The sequence below is a fragment of the Balaenoptera borealis genome (genome assembly GCF_965194805.1).
Source record: "Balaenoptera borealis genome assembly, chromosome: 19".
Taxonomy (NCBI): Eukaryota; Metazoa; Chordata; class Mammalia; order Artiodactyla; family Balaenopteridae; genus Balaenoptera; species Balaenoptera borealis.
The window spans coordinates 54,655,139-54,666,923 of NC_138878.1; the positions used below are offsets into that span (position 1 = coordinate 54,655,139).

At 58.7% G+C, this 11,785-nt stretch overlaps 1 protein-coding gene across 1 annotated transcript in view; it reads right to left on the bottom strand.

Annotated features, from left to right (window-relative positions):
- LOC309616607 (uncharacterized protein) overlaps positions 1-11,153 on the bottom strand; it is a 67,441-nt gene extending 56,288 nt beyond the window's left edge. The window contains exon 1 of the mRNA XM_082367377.1: positions 10,642-11,153. The gene's annotated coding sequence lies outside the window, so the exon portion shown is untranslated. The remainder of the gene's footprint in view (positions 1-10,641) is intronic.
- Positions 11,154-11,785: the final 632 nt, after the last annotated feature.

Below are 11,785 nucleotides of genomic sequence, written 5' to 3' on the forward strand. Positions count from 1 at the left end.
CTTCTCTGTACCTCTGTTTCACCGTAGGCTTTGCCTGGTTTCTTCAAGAGAGGCACACAGGGGACAGAAATCTGTCAGCGGAGCCCCTACTGAGGAAAGGGCACTGGGTCCTGGGACGCCTCTGAGATGCATTCCTGATCGCCCCTGTTGCAGGAGGAAGGTGTCAGGCAACCGGTGTGCCTGAAAGAGAGCTAGGGCCCTTGGGGAGGGAGCACTCTCCTCAGCCTAGCCCAGGTACTTGAGGGAGGGTGGTGGTTTGGGTGGTGGTGGTGGTCGTCGTGGTGGTGGGGTGTGTGTGTGGAAGAGATGGGTTAGGGGTGCTGGGGAGCGGAAACGGCAGGGAGAAGGGGCTTCCGACACGTTCCTGGAGAGCCCTGGAAGAGGCAGGGGCCCCGCCTAGTGCAGGCCCAGGGCATGGGCCTCCTCTGCCCAAGTCTAAGGGAGGGACCACCCTCAGGGGCCAGTGGATTTTTGGCAACAGACCATCCCTTGGAGCGGGACTCGGGGATCTTCATCGCGCCCCACCTCGCCGCATTTCACTCTGCACCCCTCTCTCACTGGCTGCAATTTCCACTCACCCCGAACCAGATCTGGGTCCACAGATGTCCCCGCTGTATCTATCTGCGCCTCACCACCAGGTCCAGCTGCTGCTGCTGCCGAGAACGCGACATAGGCCCAGATATCTGGGCTGTGGCTCACCTAAGGAAAGAGGGTGCTGGCGCACCCTCCCTACTGTCCCCCAGGTGGTTGCCCCAGAACAATACCCCGGCCCGGCCCTCCAATGGAAACCACCTGCCCCAGCCTTCAGTTGCAGAACCAAACCTCAGAAGGAGAGAACCCAAGAGAAAAATCAACATGTGACTGGAATTGTTGAAATCACCCTCTTGACCTCTCCTGAACCCGAGCCTCATTATACGCTCACTGGACTCCAGTTAGCCTGATGGGAAACACCTGACCACAGGGAAGGACGGAAAAGAAGCAGATGGGACCACGGTTCCAGGGAGAACCCCGCCTCTTCCCAGAAAACTAATACCCATGCCTCCGCCTCACGAACGGACCCTACCTTTAAACTTCCTGCCTTGTGAGCCCCCGGAGGAGAAGTTGATTGGTGAGCCAAGCCCTCGACTCGGGCGTGTGCTGTTAGTATCTCAGCCTGCGTTTCCTTGATGGCAGTGGGAATCCAACAGGGAAAGAAACTTCCCCGCTGAGGCAGGGAGCTTCGGTTGGGCTGGGACCTAAGGGGAGGCGTCCATACGACCAATTCCGGAAGGCTGCCTCTCACCGTGGCCGCTCGGCCCTCCTGTCGTCCTTCTGGCTGGTGGAGCTGAAGCCGGTCCTCCAGGCGCGCATGCGCAGGCGACCAGGCCGCGAGGCCTGGCTGCGCCTCGGGCACGGTTGCTAAGCGACTTGTCTCTGAGGGGTGGGCAAGACGTTGGCTGGCTGGCTGGCTGGCTGGCTGGCTGGCTGGCGGGCGGGCGGGCGCAGGCGCGGGCCGTGTCCGGTGCTCTAGGAAGGGCCTGGGGCCTAGGTCTTCCAGTGGTCCAGCAGATTGATAGACGGAAGGAAGGGTGGGCGGATCCACGGCTCGATGGAAGGTTGGAGGAATATACGGACGGACTGTTGGAGCCCCCGCAGAGTGGAGTGGAGGAAAGCCCTGCCGAGGGGCGGCAAGCGGAGGGGCGGGGAGGGGAGGGGCGGGGAGGGGAGAAGGAGGCGGGGAGGGGAGAAGGAGGCGGGGAGAGGTTGCGAGCCTAGCGTGGAAGAATGGCGGAAAGAAGGGGTTTTCCAGTTTCCTGCAAAGCAATGGAAGCGGCAGAGAACCCGCCCAGTGTGACGCCAGGGCACGGGCGGCCTCTGCCCATGTCTAGGGGAGGTACCGCTCTCTCTCCGGGTCAGTGGATTTCTCGGCGACGTGACCGTCATTTTGAGCAGGGACATGGGGATCTTCATGCCGCTCGCCGCCTCACCAGGCACCAGATTCCAAACCACCCCCCTTTCTCCATACAATGGACTCCATCACCTCCCACCTAGATCCGGATTTGGGTCCACTTGGCGTCTCGCCACCAGTTCCAGCCATCAGTGTGGGGGCAGTGGTTCGAAGATGTCGACACAGACTCTGAGATCCGGGACGTCAGTAACGTGAGGAGAGGAAGGCTGGCGCACCCTCCGTACTTCCCGCCATCTCCCTCTGTTCTCTCTCTCCTTTCCCGTCCCTACCCAGCTCACTCATCGGAGTGGAAGGCAGACCTCCAACTGCGTGAGCGCGCGGGGCACGGGCTGGGGGTGGGCTTGGGGGGGGTGGAGTGGGAGGCTGACCTCACAATGACGAGCAGGTTTGCTAAGGGTTGGGTCTGTTAGGCTCTAGGGATCCGGAGCGCCCTTTGTCGCTTGGCAGGTACAGGTGAAAGCTGTGTCCGGTGCTCTCTGAAGGGCCTGTGGCCTGTGACTTCCAGTGGTCCAGTGGATGGATAGATGCATGCACGGAAGGACGGATGGATGGGATGAAAGCAGTGTTCCCATATTGGGGTACAGGGAAGTCATGCTGGCTCTGACATGATTTCTATGCTAACTACAACAGCCTGTTTTGTGGCCTCTTAAACATACATTGTACATGTGCTTTCATCGTTACAGAAAAGCGTGCATTGTCCAGAAATAAAGACGTCCTTTTTCAAGATACAAATAAAATGCCTCCCTTACCTGGACACCAGTGCCACTAGTCGTCCGATGAGAAGGCTCCTTCGGCAGGCGCCAAGGCCATACTGATTCGCGGTCTCTATGTGCTCATCTGTCTCTTTTGGAAACAAGAAGACAAGGAATGGACCCCTGACACGATAGAGGCTCTCTGCCCTCAGATATAAAACTAGGCTGAAAGTCATGCTTCTCCAGAGCAGCTCCTCCGACCCCTGTGAGAGGCTGTCTCCTGCGCTCGAGTCCTCAGTTTGGCTCCAATATCTCGGGTGGGGGGGGCGGGCGGAGAAGTTGGGGGCTAATTGTGAAGAACTGTGCGGAGTAGGGCCTTGCATCACATCCCTGCGAGGCACCGGGAGAAGCAGAGGCAGGGACCCCCGTCTCACCCGCCACCCGAAACCAGTGTGGCACCAGGGCATGGGCCTCCTCTGCCCACGTCTAGGGGAGCTACCACTTTCGGGGTCAGTGGATTTTCTGGTGACACGACCACAGTTCACAGTTCGAGCCGGGACTCTGGGATGTTCCTCGCCCCCGCCTCACCAGATGACATCCCACACCCGCCTCCCATTTGACACCATTCCCACCCATGCCGATCCAGATTTGGATCCACAGAGGTACCCGGCGTGCCTTGGTCTGGCCACCAGCTTCGGCAGCCACTGGCGGAGACGGTGGCACAGACCCAGAGATCTAGGATGTCCAGAACCTGAGCACCGGAGGGCTGGCGCACCCTCCCTACATCCCTCGCTGCCCTCCGTCCTCCTCTCTCCCCTCCCTGGGCTCTGACAGCCAGCCTTCTACTGGTGGAAGCCTGCCGTCCAACCAGGCGGGCGCGGACAATCGCCTTGGTTGCCCCGGGTTTCCCCTTTGTTGCCCTGCCGGGTTACTCAGCAAACGGGGGCGGGGCTCTCCGTGATGCGGGCGCGCCCTCTGGCGGCTGGCCGGGCTAGGGGCAGGCGCCGCCGGCGGCCCCCGTGCCTTTGGAAGCCCGGGCCCCCATCCTCCAGTGCGTCCAGCACATGGATGGAAGCAAGGATAAATGAGCGGATGGAAGGACGCAAGGAAGGGAGGAAGGGAGGATGGGAGGATGGGAGGGAGGGAGGGAGGGAGGAAGAAAGGGAGGGAGGAAGGAAGAAGGAAGGCTACATAAATGGATAGTTGCGGAGTGCAGAGTGGAATAAGGCCAGGCCGGGCCAGGCTGACCAAGCAGGATCAGGAGCCTAGTGGTGGTATCCCTTGCTCAGGTCAATCTTCCGTGTGTGCCTGGGACTGTCCCGGAAGGGGGACTGCCCTGTGAGCTGGACAGGGGACTGACTGTGGGCTTCTGGGGGGCTTTGCTCCCTCGTGGGCTTCAGCGCCTGCAGCCAGAGCCAGAGCCAGAGCCCGAGCCCAGGCCCAAGGAACTGCCGTGCCCGTGGAGGGATGGGGCTTGTCTGAGGAGCCCGGGACTCCCTGCAGTCCCCATTTCCCCCCCACTCACCACCACCCCCTCCGTGACAAGGTGGCTCCGTGGCTCTGTCTGGCTGTGTGGCTCAGTGGGATTCTTTTTTCCTTCCTTATCGCTTTTCCTGGCTTTTCTTCAAATGTGCCTGACTTGCCATGCCCTGGGAACAGCACGTGGAAGGAAGCCCCTCTGCATCCTGAGAGGCACCCTTCCACACACAAAAAAACACAAGGAATCTCTATGAGGAACTCATGATACACTTGTAGGAAAGATGCCAAAAGTCGTGCTCATGATGCGAATGCCCCAAATCCCACCCCCACCCGAGCCCCTTTCCCCCAGCGCTCAACTCACCTACCCCGACCACAGCGCCATGATCTGGAAGAGGAAAGTCCCTTGGGCAAGGCATGATCCACTCGACTACAACCTTCTGGAAAATTCACCACCGCCGATCCACTTCCAGTTGAGCTGTGTGTTTTGGCCTACCAGCACTTCATTTGCTAGCTTCCAGTCTTCTTGCTGGGATGTAGGGACCCCGGGATGGGATGGCGCGGTGGGGGTGGGGCTATCCTCTGCTGTTGGAAAGTGCTCTCTCTGGGTGTTTGGGGTTTGCTCACCCTGTCTGCAAGCTTCTGAGAGCATGGGTTGGGGCTCAGCACATCTCCTCCTGTGGTCCTGGATAGGAACTTCTTCATCGTGACCCCCTCTGGGGGTTCTCCTTGTGGTCCAAAGCACGGCTTGGGGTCATTATCAGCCTTGAAATCTCCAAACACCGCCTCAGAGGTGCACCCTCTGCCTCCCTCCTTCCTGGCCGCATCCCGATTCCACACCTGTCTGACTTGCTCTTTCTCTTCTCTGTGCTTGTGTGTGCTCCTCCGTCTTTTCCATGATTCTCTCCTCCTCCTCCTCCTCTGCAGTACACGCGTTCCATGGCACTGGGCTCGCTTTTCCTTCTTAAACCCCTTTTGGCTCCGGTCAGTGCTTCTGTTCTTGGGAAGTCTTGGCCATCCCCTATTTCCATTGCTTTGCTTTGTTCTGTTTCTCACCTCATCAAGGACATTCCATTCCCGGTCCAGACTGGGCATTTCCTTTCTGTGTCTTTCACCTAGGATGGAATGTCTGTTCCTATTTCTTTCAGCATGATCTGCATCCCAGGAAATGCACCACACTCCCCTTTGTTTTCTGATGAGGTTTGGCAGACTTGCCTGGAACTCGGTTGCTGCCACCACCAGAACCTTGAGCGCTGGAGGGCGCGGAACGAGAAAGCCTTTGAAAAAACGGAGAATGAAAATCACTGGGGCCTGGAAAAAATGGCTGTTGTTCCATTGTGGTTCTTTTGAGAAGAGCTAGAGCCCTGTCGTGATGATCACCACGATGGGGGTGGCAATGGACTGACACGGAGATTTGCAGTGAGTGCCCGCCTCCCTCCCCCACCCCACCCATGCCCACCGGGGTATGTGCCTGCGTTGGGACTCAAACACAGCTGCCGTCAAGGTCCAGACCCCAGGTACCCCACCCCCAAGTTCTCCTGACCCTTTGCCCTAAGACACACACCGACACACAGACACAGAGACAGACAGACAGACAGACAGACACACACACACACACACACACACACTCACTCTCTCTCTCTCTCTCACACACACACACACACACGGCGCCTTGCCCAGAATCATACTCGGACAGGCATACCTGCCAACACACCTGGCTCTTACTACACTGTTGGAAGCCTGTCTTTTCTAGCTTCTCTAACATCTGCTAGGTGCCACAAGTGTGGTCTCAAAAGTTCCCCTCTTGCACCTCTGTAGTCATTTTGGACCCCAACCAAGCCTTGCTTCACAAGCACCCTTACTTTGGAGCAGTTCCAATCCGAATTCTTGACACACAACTCATGGAACTAACTATGGCCTGGGAGGTTTTGCCTTCAGAACCTTCCCCCGTTTTGTAGTGCAGCAGAACATCATCATTCAAGTGCCTCTTGAATCTGCATCTCGCAGGCTAGGCTGCGGTCCTAAGAAGCCCCAGTGGAATGCCTCTGCCTCAATCGGGTCTTCTTCTCTGTACCTCTGTTTCACCGTAGGCTTTGCCTGGTTTCTTCAAGAGAGGCACACAGGGGACAGAAATCTGTCAGCGGAGCCCCTACTGAGGAAAGGGCACTGGGTCCTGGGACGCCTCTGAGATGCATTCCTGATCGCCCCTGTTGCAGGAGGAAGGTGTCAGGCAACCGGTGTGCCTGAAAGAGAGCTAGGGCCCTTGGGGAGGGAGCACTCTCCTCAGCCTAGCCCAGGTACTTGAGGGAGGGTGGTGGTTTGGGTGGTGGTGGTGGTCGTCGTGGTAGTGGGGTGTGTGTGTGGAAGAGATGGGTTAGGGGTGCTGGGGAGCGGAAACGGCAGGGAGAAGGGGCTTCCGACACGTTCCTGGAGAGCCCTTGGAAGAGGCAGGGGCCCCGCCTAGTGCAGGCCCAGGGCATGGGCCTCCTCTGCCCAAGTCTAAGGGAGGGACCACCCTCAGGGGCCAGTGGATTTTTGGCAACAGACCATCCCTTGGAGCGGGACTCGGGGATCTTCATCGCGCCCCACCTCGCCGCATTTCACTCTGCACCCCTCTCTCACTGGCTGCAATTTCCACTCACCCCGAACCAGATCTGGGTCCACAGATGTCCCCGCTGTATCTATCTGCGCCTCACCACCAGGTCCAGCTGCTGCTGCTGCCGAGAACGCGACATAGGCCCAGATATCTGGGCTGTGGCTCACCTAAGGAAAGAGGGTGCTGGCGCACCCTCCCTACTGTCCCCCAGGTGGTTGCCCCAGAACAATACCCCGGCCCGGCCCTCCAATGGAAACCACCTGCCCCAGCCTTCAGTTGCAGAACCAAACCTCAGAAGGAGAGAACCCAAGAGAAAAATCAACATGTGACTGGAATTGTTGAAATCACCCTCTTGACCTCTCCTGAACCCGAGCCTCATTATACGCTCACTGGACTCCAGTTAGCCTGATGGGAAACACCTGACCACAGGGAAGGACGGAAAAGAAGCAGATGGGACCACGGTTCCAGGGAGAACCCCGCCTCTTCCCAGAAAACTAATACCCATGCCTCCGCCTCACGAACGGACCCTACCTTTAAACTTCCTGCCTTGTGAGCCCCCGGAGGAGAAGTTGATTGGTGAGCCAAGCCCTCGACTCGGGCGTGTGCTGTTAGTATCTCAGCCTGCGTTTCCTTGATGGCAGTGGGAATCCAACAGGGAAAGAAACTTCCCCGCTGAGGCAGGGAGCTTCGGTTGGGCTGGGACCTAAGGGGAGGCGTCCATACGACCAATTCCGGAAGGCTGCCTCTCACCGTGGCCGCTCGGCCCTCCTGTCGTCCTTCTGGCTGGTGGAGCTGAAGCCGGTCCTCCAGGCGCGCATGCGCAGGCGACCAGGCCGCGAGGCCTGGCTGCGCCTCGGGCACGGTTGCTAAGCGACTTGTCTCTGAGGGGTGGGCAAGACGTTGGCTGGCTGGCTGGCTGGCTGGCTGGCTGGCTGGCGGGCGGGCGGGCGCAGGCGCGGGCCGTGTCCGGTGCTCTAGGAAGGGCCTGGGGCCTAGGTCTTCCAGTGGTCCAGCAGATTGATAGACGGAAGGAAGGGTGGGCGGATCCACGGCTCGATGGAAGGTTGGAGGAATATACGGACGGACTGTTGGAGCCCCCGCAGAGTGGAGTGGAGGAAAGCCCTGCCGAGGGGCGGCAAGCGGAGGGGCGGGGAGGGGAGGGGCGGGGAGGGGAGAAGGAGGCGGGGAGAGGTTGCGAGCCTAGCGTGGAAGAATGGCGGAAAGAAGGGGTTTTCCAGTTTCCTGCAAAGCAATGGAAGCGGCAGAGAACCCGCCCAGTGTGACGCCAGGGCACGGGCGGCCTCTGCCCATGTCTAGGGGAGGTACCGCTCTCTCTCCGGGTCAGTGGATTTCTCGGCGACGTGACCGTCATTTTGAGCAGGGACATGGGGATCTTCATGCCGCTCGCCGCCTCACCAGGCACCAGATTCCAAACCACCCCCCTTTCTCCATACAATGGACTCCATCACCTCCCACCTAGATCCGGATTTGGGTCCACTTGGCGTCTCGCCACCAGTTCCAGCCATCAGTGTGGGGGCAGTGGTTCGAAGATGTCGACACAGACTCTGAGATCCGGGACGTCAGTAACGTGAGGAGAGGAAGGCTGGCGCACCCTCCGTACTTCCCGCCATCTCCCTCTGTTCTCTCTCTCCTTTCCCGTCCCTACCCAGCTCACTCATCGGAGTGGAAGGCAGACCTCCAACTGCGTGAGCGCGCGGGGCACGGGCTGGGGGTGGGCTTGGGGGGGGTGGAGTGGGAGGCTGACCTCACAATGACGAGCAGGTTTGCTAAGGGTTGGGTCTGTTAGGCTCTAGGGATCCGGAGCGCCCTTTGTCGCTTGGCAGGTACAGGTGAAAGCTGTGTCCGGTGCTCTCTGAAGGGCCTGTGGCCTGTGACTTCCAGTGGTCCAGTGGATGGATAGATGCATGCACGGAAGGACGGATGGATGGGATGAAAGCAGTGTTCCCATATTGGGGTACAGGGAAGTCATGCTGGCTCTGACATGATTTCTATGCTAACTACAACAGCCTGTTTTGTGGCCTCTTAAACATACATTGTACATGTGCTTTCATCGTTACAGAAAAGCGTGCATTGTCCAGAAATAAAGACGTCCTTTTTCAAGATACAAATAAAATGCCTCCCTTACCTGGACACCAGTGCCACTAGTCGTCCGATGAGAAGGCTCCTTCGGCAGGCGCCAAGGCCATACTGATTCGCGGTCTCTATGTGCTCATCTGTCTCTTTTGGAAACAAGAAGACAAGGAATGGACCCCTGACACGATAGAGGCTCTCTGCCCTCAGATATAAAACTAGGCTGAAAGTCATGCTTCTCCAGAGCAGCTCCTCCGACCCCTGTGAGAGGCTGTCTCCTGCGCTCGAGTCCTCAGTTTGGCTCCAATATCTCGGGTGGGGGGGGCGGGCGGAGAAGTTGGGGGCTAATTGTGAAGAACTGTGCGGAGTAGGGCCTTGCATCACATCCCTGCGAGGCACCGGGAGAAGCAGAGGCAGGGACCCCCGTCTCACCCGCCACCCGAAACCAGTGTGGCACCAGGGCATGGGCCTCCTCTGCCCACGTCTAGGGGAGCTACCACTTTCGGGGTCAGTGGATTTTCTGGTGACACGACCACAGTTCACAGTTCGAGCCGGGACTCTGGGATGTTCCTCGCCCCCGCCTCACCAGATGACATCCCACACCCGCCTCCCATTTGACACCATTCCCACCCATGCCGATCCAGATTTGGATCCACAGAGGTACCCGGCGTGCCTTGGTCTGGCCACCAGCTTCGGCAGCCACTGGCGGAGACGGTGGCACAGACCCAGAGATCTAGGATGTCCAGAACCTGAGCACCGGAGGGCTGGCGCACCCTCCCTACATCCCTCGCTGCCCTCCGTCCTCCTCTCTCCCCTCCCTGGGCTCTGACAGCCAGCCTTCTACTGGTGGAAGCCTGCCGTCCAACCAGGCGGGCGCGGACAATCGCCTTGGTTGCCCCGGGTTTCCCCTTTGTTGCCCTGCCGGGTTACTCAGCAAACGGGGGCGGGGCTCTCCGTGATGCGGGCGCGCCCTCTGGCGGCTGGCCGGGCTAGGGGCAGGCGCCGCCGGCGGCCCCCGTGCCTTTGGAAGCCCGGGCCCCCATCCTCCAGTGCGTCCAGCACATGGATGGAAGCAAGGATAAATGAGCGGATGGAAGGACGCAAGGAAGGGAGGAAGGGAGGATGGGAGGATGGGAGGGAGGGAGGGAGGGAGGAAGAAAGGGAGGGAGGAAGGAAGAAGGAAGGCTACATAAATGGATAGTTGCGGAGTGCAGAGTGGAATAAGGCCAGGCCGGGCCAGGCTGACCAAGCAGGATCAGGAGCCTAGTGGTGGTATCCCTTGCTCAGGTCAATCTTCCGTGTGTGCCTGGGACTGTCCCGGAAGGGGGACTGCCCTGTGAGCTGGACAGGGGACTGACTGTGGGCTTCTGGGGGGCTTTGCTCCCTCGTGGGCTTCAGCGCCTGCAGCCAGAGCCAGAGCCAGAGCCCGAGCCCAGGCCCAAGGAACTGCCGTGCCCGTGGAGGGATGGGGCTTGTCTGAGGAGCCCGGGACTCCCTGCAGTCCCCATTTCCCCCCCACTCACCACCACCCCCTCCGTGACAAGGTGGCTCCGTGGCTCTGTCTGGCTGTGTGGCTCAGTGGGATTCTTTTTTCCTTCCTTATCGCTTTTCCTGGCTTTTCTTCAAATGTGCCTGACTTGCCATGCCCTGGGAACAGCACGTGGAAGGAAGCCCCTCTGCATCCTGAGAGGCACCCTTCCACACACAAAAAAACACAAGGAATCTCTATGAGGAACTCATGATACACTTGTAGGAAAGATGCCAAAAGTCGTGCTCATGATGCGAATGCCCCAAATCCCACCCCCACCCGAGCCCCTTTCCCCCAGCGCTCAACTCACCTAACCCGACCACAGCGCCATGATCTGGAAGAGGAAAGTCCCTTGGGCAAGGCATGATCCACTCGACTACAACCTTCTGGAAAATTCACCACCGCCGATCCACTTCCAGTTGAGCTGTGTGTTTTGGCCTACCAGCACTTCATTTGCTAGCTTCCAGTCTTCTTGCTGGGATGTAGGGACCCCGGGATGGGATGGCGCGGTGGGGGTGGGGCTATCCTCTGCTGTTGGAAAGTGCTCTCTCTGGGTGTTTGGGGTTTGCTCACCCTGTCTGCAAGCTTCTGAGAGCATGGGTTGGGGCTCAGCACATCTCCTCCTGTGGTCCTGGATAGGAACTTCTTCATCGTGACCCCCTCTGGGGGTTCTCCTTGTGGTCCAAAGCACGGCTTGGGGTCATTATCAGCCTTGAAATCTCCAAACACCGCCTCAGAGGTGCACCCTCTGCCTCCCTCCTTCCTGGCCGCATCCCGATTCCACACCTGTCTGACTTGCTCTTTCTCTTCTCTGTGCTTGTGTGTGCTCCTCCGTCTTTTCCATGATTCTCTCCTCCTCCTCCTCCTCTGCAGTACACGCGTTCCATGGCACTGGGCTCGCTTTTCCTTCTTAAACCCCTTTTGGCTCCGGTCAGTGCTTCTGTTCTTGGGAAGTCTTGGCCATCCCCTATTTCCATTGCTTTGCTTTGTTCTGTTTCTCACCTCATCAAGGACATTCCATTCCCGGTCCAGACTGGGCATTTCCTTTCTGTGTCTTTCACCTAGGATGGAATGTCTGTTCCTATTTCTTTCAGCATGATCTGCATCCCAGGAAATGCACCACACTCCCCTTTGTTTTCTGATGAGGTTTGGCAGACTTGCCTGGAACTCGGTTGCTGCCACCACCAGAACCTTGAGCGCTGGAGGGCGCGGAACGAGAAAGCCTTTGAAAAAACGGAGAATGAAAATCACTGGGGCCTGGAAAAAATGGCTGTTGTTCCATTGTGGTTCTTTTGAGAAGAGCTAGAGCCCTGTCGTGATGATCACCACGATGGGGGTGGCAATGGACTGACACGGAGATTTGCAGTGAGTGCCCGCCTCCCTCCCCCACCCCACCCATGCCCACCGGGGTATGTGCCTGCGTTGGGACTCAAACACAGCTGCCGTCAAGGTCC